Source organism: Sphaeramia orbicularis, chromosome 4, assembly GCF_902148855.1.
Source record: "Sphaeramia orbicularis chromosome 4, fSphaOr1.1, whole genome shotgun sequence".
Classification (NCBI taxonomy): domain Eukaryota; kingdom Metazoa; phylum Chordata; class Actinopteri; order Kurtiformes; family Apogonidae; genus Sphaeramia; species Sphaeramia orbicularis.
Genome location: NC_043960.1, coordinates 59,369,813 through 59,380,480, shown reverse-complemented (window position 1 = coordinate 59,380,480; position 10,668 = coordinate 59,369,813). Strand labels below are relative to the sequence as shown.

General features: G+C 40.9%; 1 non-coding gene across 1 annotated transcript; it reads right to left on the bottom strand.

The window, feature by feature from the left end:
- Positions 1-136: 136 nt before the first annotated feature.
- On the bottom strand, positions 137-209 carry trnam-cau (transfer RNA methionine (anticodon CAU)). Its single transcript has one exon. It is a non-coding gene; the product is annotated as a tRNA-Met (tRNA).
- Between the last annotated feature and the right edge of the window lie 10,459 nt (positions 210-10,668).

Below are 10,668 nucleotides of genomic sequence, written 5' to 3'. Positions count from 1 at the left end.
TGCAGAACGAACAGAGGAAACATGATGAATCTGAAACAGAAGAACAGCTGTTGTGTCCCTGAAGTCCAACCCAAACGGATCCGTCCTGTAGATCAGGGGGTCCAACGGACTCATTTCCTGTGACATGTAAAACCTCTGCCCCGTGTGAGGGTTGAACTCACGACCTTCAGATTATGAGACTGACGCGCTGCCTACTGCGCCAACGAGGCTCACATCCACAGGTCACATGACCTCAGTCCGTTCACGGTCAGTCTGTCACAGACGTTTTGTCCACCGCTCCAAAAACTGTCTGAGGTCATGTGACCAAACCTCCTGTTCAGCCTGGTTGGTGCAGTAGGCAGCGCGTCAGTCTCATAATCTGAAGGTCGTGAGTTCAACCCTCACGGGGCAGAGGTTTTAAACGTCACCTGGTAGTCCATCTGTTTTTCAGTTCAAATGTGTGGATCGAAGTGTGGTCCAGTTCTGAGCTCAAGCCCAGTCCACACAGTCCTGGTCCTGGTCCCCACCTGTCTGCAGTGGTCCTCTTCCTCAGGGGTCTTCTCTGTCCACCAGTGTGTGGGGTCCTCAGAGGACTGTCCCTGATCCCTCAGGTGGACCCAGGACCCTGAGGACCTGGACCTGCGTGTTTAAAGCCTAAGGAGACTTTCATGACCAGTTCTTCCTCAGATGTGTCCCTCAGTCACATCCTCAGTATCATTCCACTGTCTGTCATTCCTCAGCTGAATCTCTTCGTCATGGGTGTGTCCTCTGTCACAGACACTTTGTCCACAGTGGACATGTTTAGACCACATACTACAGTCCAGTGGTCTGAGGTCATGTGAGGTCAGATGTTCCTAATCTGAAAGGGTGGGTTCAACCCCCCCACCCCTCCGCCCACGGGGCATATGTTTGACTCAGATTGGTGCAGGTCAGTGTCCGTCCACATCCTGTTGGACTGATCTGAGACAGAACAGATGGATGTATAACCATGTGATGAGTTCAGTCCAATGACACAACAGTATCACCACAGTGGGCGGGGCTAGGACTGACCGCCGCATCACCACAGTGGGCGGGCTAGAACACAGGTGTGTTTGACCCATTCAAACCAGTGGAGCATTTCCAGTGAACCCATTTCAGTCAGATCAGTTCATGAATCAGTCGGACTGGGACACGTTTGGACAGACTGTTTGTTTTGTTTGGACAGACTGTTTGTTTATGTTTGGACAGACTGTTTGTTTATGTTTGGAAAGACTGTTTGTTTATGTTTGGACAGACTGTTTGTTTATGTTTGGACAGACTGTTTGTTTATGTTTGGACAGACTGTTTGGTTATGTTTGGACAGACTGTTTATGTTTGGACAGACTGTTTGTGTTTGGACAGACTGTTTGTGTTTGGAAAGACTGTTTGTTTATGTTTGGACAGACTGTTTGTGTTTGGAAAGACTGTTTGTTTATGTTTGGACAGACTGTTTATGTTTGGACAGACTGTTTGTGTTTGGAAAACTATGTTTGGACAGACTGTTTTGTTTGGAAAGACTGTTTGTGTTTGGACAGACTGTTTATGTTTGGAATGACTGTTTGTGTTTGGACAGACTGTTATGTTTGGAACTGTTTGTGTTTGGACAGACTGTTTGTTTGTGTTTGGACAGACTGTTTGTGTTTGTTTGGACAGACTGTTTATGTTTGGACAGACTGTTTGTGTTTGGACAGACTGTGTTTGGACAGACTGTTTGTTTATGTTTGGACAGACTGTTTATGTTTGGACAGACTGTTTGTGTTTGGACAGACTGTTTATGTTTGGACAGACTGTTTGTGTTTGGACAGACTGTTTGTTTTTGGACAGACTGTTTGTGGTTGGACAGACTGTTTGTGTTTGGACAGACTGTTTGTGTTTGGACAGACTGTGTTTGGACAGACTGTTTGTTTATGTTGGACAGACTGTTTATGTTTGGACAGACTGTTTGTGTTTGGACAGACTGTTTATGTTTGGACAGACTGTTTGTGTTTGGACAGACTGTTTGTTTTTGGACAGACTGTTTGTGGTTGGACAGACTGTTTGTGTTTGGACAGACTGTTTGTTTTTAGAAAGACTGTTTGTGTTTGGACAGACTGTTTGTGTTTGGACAGACTGTTTGTTTTTGGACAGACTGGTTTTTTTTTGACAGACTGTTTGTGTTTGGACAGACGGTTTTTTTTTTGACAGACTGTTTGTTTTGGACAGACTGTTTGTGTTTGGACAGACTGTTTGTTTTTGGACAGACTGTTTGTGTTTGGACAGACTGTTTTTTTTTTTGGACAGACTGTTTGTGTTTGGACAGACTGTTTGTGTTTGGACAGACTGTTTTTGGACAGACTGTTTGTGTTTGGACAGACTGTTTTTTTTTGACAGACTGTTTGTTTTTGGACAGACTGTTTTTTTTGGGACAGACTGTTTGTTTTTGGACAGACTGTTTGTGTTTGGACAGACTGTTTTTTTTTGGACAGACTGTTTGTTTTTGGACAGACTGTTTGTGTTTGGACAGACTGTTTGTTTTTGGACAGACTGTGTTTGGACAGACTGTTTTCGGACATACTGTTTGTGTTTGGACAGACTGTTTGTTTTTGGACAGACTGTTTGTGTTTGGACAGACTGTTTTTGGACAGACTGTTTGTGTTTGGACAGACTGTTTTGGACAGACTGTTTGTGTTTGGACAGACTGTTTGTGTTTGGACAGACTGTGTTTGGACAGACTGTTGTTTTTGGACAGACTGTTTGTGTTTGGACAGACTGTTTGTGTTTGGACAGACTGTTTTTGGACAGACTGTTTGTGTTTGGACAGACTGTTTGTGTTTGGACAGACTGTTTGTTTTGGACAGACTGTTTGTGTTTGGACAGACTGTTTGTGTCTGGACAGACTGTTTGTTTTTGGACAGACTGTTTGTGTTTGGACAGACTGTTTGTTTTTGGACAGACTGTTTGTGTTTGGACAGACTGTTTGTGTTTGGACAGACTGTTTTTGGACAGACTGTTTGTGTTTGGACAGACTGTTTGTTTTTGGACAGACTGTGTTTGGACAGACTGTTTGTGTTTGGACAGACTGTTTTTTTTTTTGACAGACTGTTTGTTTTTGGACAGACTGTTTGTTTTTGGACAGAAAGGGTTTTTTTTGACAGACTGTGTTTGGACAGACTGTTGTTTTTGGACAGACTGTTTGTGTTTGGACAGACTGTTTTTTTTTGACAGACTGTTTGTTTTTGGACAGACTGTTTGTTTTTGGACAGACTGTTTGTGTTTGGACAGACTGTTTTTTTTTTTGGACAGACTGTTTGTTTTTGGACATACTGTTTGTGTTTGGACAGACTGTTTGTTTTTGGACAGACTGTTTGTTTTTGGACAGACTGTTTGTGTTTGGACAGACTGTTTTTGGACAGACTGTTTGTGTTTGGACAGACTGTTTGTGTTTGGACAGACTGTTTGTGTTTGGACAGACTGTTTTTGGACAGACTGTTTGTGTTTGGACAGACTGTGTTTGGACAGACTGTTTGTTTTTGGACAGACTGTTTGTTTTTGGACAGACTGTTTGTGTTTGGACAGACTGTTTGTGTTTGGACAGACTGTTTTTGGACAGACTGTTTGTTTTTGGACAGACTGTTGTGTTTGGACAGACTGTTTGTGTTTGGACAGACTGTTTGTTTTTGGACAGACTGTTTGTGTTTGGATAGACTGTTTGTGTTTGGACAGACTGTTTTTGGACAGACTGTTTGTGTTTGGACAGACTGTTTTGGACAGACTGTTTGTGTTTGGACAGACTGTTTTTTGGACAGACTGGGTTTTTTTTTGACAGACTGTTTGTTTTGGACAGACTGTTTGTTTTGGACAGACTGGGTTTTTTTTTGACAGACTGTGTTTGGACAGACTGTTTGTTTTTGGACAGACTTTTTGTGTTTGGACAGACTGTTTTTTTTTGACAGACTGTTTGTTTTTGGACAGACTGTTTGTGTTTGGACAGACTGTTTTTTTTTTTGGACAGACTGTTTGTTTTTGGACAGACTGTTTGTGTTTGGACAGACTGTTTGTTTTGGACAGACTGTTTGTGTTTGGACAGACTGTTTTTGGACAGACTGTTTGTGTTTGGACAGACTGTTTGTGTTTGGACAGACTGTTTGTGTTTGGACAGACTGTTTTTGGACAGACTGTTTGTGTTTGGACAGACTGTTTGTGTTTGGACAGACTGTGTTTGGACAGACTGTTTGTTCTTGGACAGACTGTTTGTGTTTGGACAGACTGTTTGTTTTGGACAGACTGTTTTTGGACAGACTGTTTGTTTGGACAGACTGTTTTTGGACAGACTGTTTTGTTGGACAGACGTTTGTGTTTGGAAAGACTGTTTGTGTTTGGACAGACTGTTTGTTTGTGTTTGGACAGACTGTTTGTTTGTGTTTGGACAGACTGTTTATGTTTGGGCAGACTGTTTGTTTGTGTTTGGACAGACTGTTTATGTTTGGACAGACTGTTGTTTGTGTTTGGACAGACTGTTTGTTTGTGTTTGGACAGACTGTTTGTTTATGTTTGGACAGACTGTTTATGTTTGGGCAGCTGTTTGTTTGTGTTTGGACAGACTGTTTGTTTTGGACAGACTGTTTTTGGACAGACTGTTTGTGTTTGGACAGACTGTTTTTGGACAGACTGTTTGTTTTTGGACAGACTGTTTGTGTTGGACAGACTGTTTGTGTTTGGACAGACTGTTTTTTTTGGACAGACTGTTTGTTTTTGGACAGACTGTTTGTGTTTGGACAGACTGTTTTTGGACAGACTGTGTTTGGACAGACTGTGTTTGGACAGACTGTTTTTGTTTGGACGACTGTGTTTGGACAGACTGTGTTTGGACAGACTGCTTTTGGACAGACTGTTTTTGTTTGGACAGACTGTGTTTGGACAGACTGCTTTTGGACAGACTGTTTGTGTTTGGACAGACTGTTTTTTGGACAGACTGTTTTTTTTGGACAGACTGTGTTTGGACAGACTGCTTTTGGACAGACTGTTTTTGGACAGACTGTTTGTGTTTGGACAGACTGTGTTTTTGGACAGACTGTGTTTGGACAGACTGTTTGTGTTTGGACAGACTGGTTTTTTTTTTGACAGACTGTTTGTTTTTGGACAGACTGTTTGTTTTTGGACAGAAAGGGGTTTTTTTTTTGACAGACTGTGTTTGGACAGACTGTTTGTTTTGGACGACTGTTTGTTTGGACAGACTGTTTTTTTTGACAGACTGTTTGTTTTTGGACAGACTGTTTTTGGACAGACTGTTTGTGTTTGGACAGACTGTTTTTTTTTTGGACAGACTGTTTGTTTTTGGACATACTGTTTGTGTTTGGACAGACTGTTTGTTTTGGACAGACTGTTTGTTTTTGGACAGCTGTTTGTGTTTGGACAGACTGTTTTTGGACAGACTGTTTGTGTTTGGACAGACTGTTTGTGTTTGGACAGACTGTTTGTGTTTGGACAGACTGTTTTTGGACAGACTGTTTGTGTTTGGACAGACTGGTTTGGACAGACTGTTTGTTTTTGGACGACTGTTTGTTTTTGGACAGACTGTTTGTGTTTGGACAGACTGTTTGTGTTTGGACAGACTGTTTTTGGACAGACTGTTGTTTTTTGGACAGACTGTTGTGTTGGACAGACTGTTTGTGTTTGGACAGACTGTTTGTTTTGGACAGACTGTTTGTGTTTGGATAGACTGTTTGTGTTTGGACAGACTGTTTTTGGACAGACTGTTTGTGTTTGGACAGACTGTTTTTGGACAGACTGTTTGTGTTTGGACAGACTGTTTTTGGACAGACTGGGTTTTTTTTTGACAGACTGTTTTTGGACAGACTGTTTGTTTTTGGACAGACTGGGTTTTTTTTTTGACAGACTGTGTTTGGACAGACTGTTTGTTTTTGGACAGACTTTTGTGTTTGGACAGACTGTTTTTTTTTGACAGACTGTTTGTTTTTGGACAGACTGTTGTGTTTGGACAGACTGTTTTTTTTTGGACAGACTGTTTTGGACAGACTGTTTGTGTTTGGACAGACTGTTTGTTTTTGGACAGACTGTTTGTGTTTGGACAGACTGTTTTTGGACAGACTGTTTGTGTTTGGACAGACTGTTTGTGTTTGGACAGACTGTTTGTGTTTGGACAGACTGTTTTGGACAGACTGTTTGTGTTTGGACAGACTGTTTGTGTTTGGACAGACTGTGTTTGGACAGACTGTTTGTTCTTGGACAGACTGTTTGTGTTTGGACAGACTGTTTGTGTTTGGACAGACTGTTTTTGGACAGACTGTTTGGTTTGGACAGACTGTTTTTGGACAGACTGTTTGTGTTTGGACAGACTGTTTGTGTTTGGACAGACTGTTTGTGTTTGGAAAGACTGTTTGTGTTTGGACAGACTGTTTGTTTGTGTTTGGACAGACTGTTTATGTTTGGACAGACTGTTTGTTTGTGTTTGGACAGACTGTTTTGTTGGTTTGGACAGACTGTTTGTTTATGTTTGGACAGACTGTTTGTGTTTGGACAGACTGTTTTTGGACAGACTGTTTGTGTTTGGACAGACTGTTTTTGGACAGACTGTTTGTTTTTGGACAGACTGTTTGTGTTTGGACAGACTGTTTGTGTTTGGACAGACTGTTTTTTTTGGACAGACTGTTTGTTTTTGGACAGACTGTTTGTGTTTGGACAGACTGTTTTTGGACAGACTGTGTTTGGACAGACTGTGTTTGGACAGACTGTTTTTGGACAGACTGTTTTTGTTTGGACAGACTGTGTTTGGACAGACTGTGTTTGGACAGACTGCTTTTGGACAGACTGTTTTTGTTTGGACAGACTGTTTTTGGACAGACTGTTTGTGTTTGGACAGACTGTGTTTGGACAGACTGTGTTTGGACACTGTTTTTGGACAGACTGTTTTGTTTGGACAGACTGTGTTTGGACAGACTGCTTTTGGACAGACTGTTTTTGGACAGACTGTTTGTGTTTGGACAGACTGCTTTTGGACAGACTGTTTTTGGACAGACTGTTTGTGTCCACTCTTTGACTCTTTGAACCCTTTGACTCATTTTCAGTCCAAAGTCATAACCAGACCCCAGTCAAACTACAGCCTCTGTTTCCATGGTAACCATCATCAGATGGTTCAGATGTTTTGTTTTTTTAGGGGCTGATCCTAAAGGTCAGGCCCTGTCACACAGTGAGAGGCCTCTCCTGTAAGAAAGACCCTATTGTTATTCATTCGTTTTTATATTATTATTCACACACCACTTTGACCTGGATTTTGACCCCCTGAACATGCTCCAAACTCACCAAATTTGCCATGTATGTCATGGCTGGTGAACACTTTCATACAATCAAAATTAACCCCTTGGGTACCAAAATGGACTCTGTAGCGCCACCTTGTACTAAAAAACACACCAAATCTGCCCTAGCGGCCAGTAGGAATGTGACAGAAACATGAAACAAATGCCAAAATGTTGGTCTGATTGAGCCGACAAATCATACACTGACACTCATGAGCTAACTCCAACAGGAAGTTGGCAATCTGCCTTTGAAAGTTACTCTACGTTTCTGCAATTACTGCTTATTCATTTCAGAGTTTTGACACAAAACTTATACCTCATTAAATTCCCACAAGTCTGCAGAATCCAAAAGTGAAAGAATTTTTCAGATACGACCTACGGTTCTGGAATAATGGCGATTTTTTGAAGAGTATGTTTAGTTTCACTTTTAACAATGACAAAGTCCCTATAAAACTCTTCCTGGTGCACAGCTGTATATGTCTGTCCTTAGTGCAGTGGTTCATGGAGCTGCCTATGAAACAAGAGGATCTGGGTTCAAGTTCCAGGCAGTCCAAGATTTTTTTTTTATTTTTTTTTTTATTTTATTTTAAAACAGGTTTTACTGCATTGTATTGTGGATATTGGAAATTTTGCACACATTCAAAAGTACACGGAGTACATTTTTTCAACATAAAACCCCAATTAAGAATAATACAAAATGTCTATTACATAACTTCTTTTCATTTTTACGACCAAACGCTCAACTGTTTGTACAATGTTTCTTCATTCAAAAGTACTCTTTCTCACAGACACACATCCTCACACAATAGGGTTTTTCCAAAATAAAAGCCTTAAATGTGGTAAATCATCACTTTCATGCTCAATTATTCACCCAATTTCACTTCATGTTTCAAACTGATTCTTTCTCTCACATACAAAACATATGCACATACACACAGTAGGGTTTCCAAATTAAAAGTCTCATTTTAAAGGTGATGGTGGTTTCAGCAGAGGGTCACTGGTGTTCTGTACAGATGTAAGGAGGACAGACACTAAGGATGAGAACTGGTATGGGGACGGACAGGTGTGAGTGGAGCTGAGGCGTCGACAGTCACGGGGCGATCGCGGGAAGGCAGATCGCACGGGAGGCGGATCGCGGGGGAGGCAGAACGCCCGTGCGAGGTCCCGCCAATGCTGCTTGCAGCTTTAATTTTTGTTTGTTTTTTTTAGGATATTTTTTTCATATATTATTCCACCTTTTCAGGATTCAAAGGAGTTTATTTATTGTTCCGTCACAGAGAAAGAATGAAACTAGTTACTGAGGTCCTGTACTAGCCACAGCAATAAGGAATAAATAACTAATAAATAAATGAATCCATTAAAATCCACTAAAATCTAAGGCTAATTTAAAAAATAAAGTAAAATATACATTTAAAATTTAGCTTTAAAATACCTACATAGAATAATGGCACATTTATAAATTATGACTTCATTCTCATAATATTACAACTCTTTTTATTAATCATATTGGTTTTATCTTGGTATTTTACAACTTTATTGTGTATTGTTCAGTGGTTTTTGTTTGTTTGTTTGTTTGTTTGTTTGTTTTTGGTCCTAATGGGCCTACGATTTGTGTGTGTTGTTTCATTAGGTTTTTGGGGATGTTTTTCTAGTACCTTTTTTTTTTTTTTTTTAAATATCCATCCATTAACATGTTGGATGTTTTGTGGTTCAGTGTTTGGTTGGGTTTTTTGTCCACATTTTAATGTTATAGCGTAAATGTGAGAGAATGCACTGTAAAAAAAATCTGTAATTTAACAGAATTTTCACTGTTTATTGACAGATTTTTCCTGTATTTTTCAGATACAGGAAAATATTAATGAAATGACAAAACAGACTGTGGTTTTATATGTCAAATGGAAAATAACGCGAAAAAACTGGAACTGTGAAGAACCATAAATTTCCATTTTTTAAAAGATTTTTTTTTTCTTTTCTCACAGAAAAATACAGTTAAAATACATTTACAAATGTATTGTAAGTTCACAAATATTTCTTTCTATTCATGAGATTAAACTGTTAATTTAAAGTTTAATACTGTAAAAAAAAAAAAAAAAAAATTAAACCAGATAAAATTACTGACAATTAACGGTAACAGAAGTATTTGTTCTGTCAGTTGAACCAGACTTGTTTGTTAATTGACAGATATCTTGTGTAATTACAGGAGGTTTCACAACAAAAATGTTGAATAAATGTATTTTTTGAATGTATAACATGTATAAGCACTGATAAACTGTCCAAATACAGTTTTTATCAGTGGATTGGACAACTGAGTCTCACTGAAAATTATTTACATATATATATATTTATAGGGAATTGGATTGTTTTAATACATGTAAATATTCTTTATTAAACATTAAAAAGTTAAAAAAAAAAAAAAAAAAAAAAGCAAAATCTCATGTAAAGTTGGGGCAAAAAAACTGTATTAATTAAAAAACTGTACTAATTATGGAAAATTACCATACGTTATGAAATGGTTATTTTCCGTTATTTTACAGTATTTTTTCGGCACCCGTGCTGCTGGAATAATACTGTTTTGTTTTTGTTTTTTTTGTTTTTTTTAACAGTGTATGGAAGTCACGTGATCAGATCCATTGAATTCCCAGTCTGAAAGCGGCACTAATCACCTTCCATAACATCCACGATCACGGGAACAGAACAGACTGTTAAACACCTCCAGGCTTCTGCAGCATCACACACACACGACGCACACGCACGCGCGCACATACACCGACGCACGGCGCGCGCGTCTCCACCAGGAAACGGGGAACCGACGCGGGACTCGGAGCTGGTCTGTTTCAGCCACAACCGAAGCCGGAGCCCCGGAACCGACCGAACCCCGACCACAAACCGGACCCCGGTGCCACCCTCCGTCCAGGTCCGGTTCTGCGCGCGCCAGCCGGTCCGGTTCTGCAACCGGAGACATCAACGTGACGGATCCATGGTGTGACGCGCATTAAGGTGAGGGCTTTTCCAGCAGTCCGCGTGTGCGCGCGGGTCCGTGCTGCGGGATTTTGGACCGGATCGGATTTTCTGCTCCCACAGACCCCCATTGACCCCCCCTGAATCTGGACCCGCCTGGATAATAGACCCGGACCGGGACCGGAGCCGGTGCGGCGCACTGGGTCCAAAGCGCGCGTTAATGACTGCGGTGTGTGCGCGTGCAGCGGCGGAGGAGACGCAGCCGTTTGCACCTGTGTGTGTGTGTGTGTGTGTGTGTGTGTGCGCGCGCGCGCGCGCGTGTGTGTCATCTAAAGCCTGTTTTACTGGGACAATAAGCCTCGTGCTGCGCTCTGATTGGTCGGCTCTTAATTGGCGGTGGAGGCTGCGGGTCTCTGCGGGT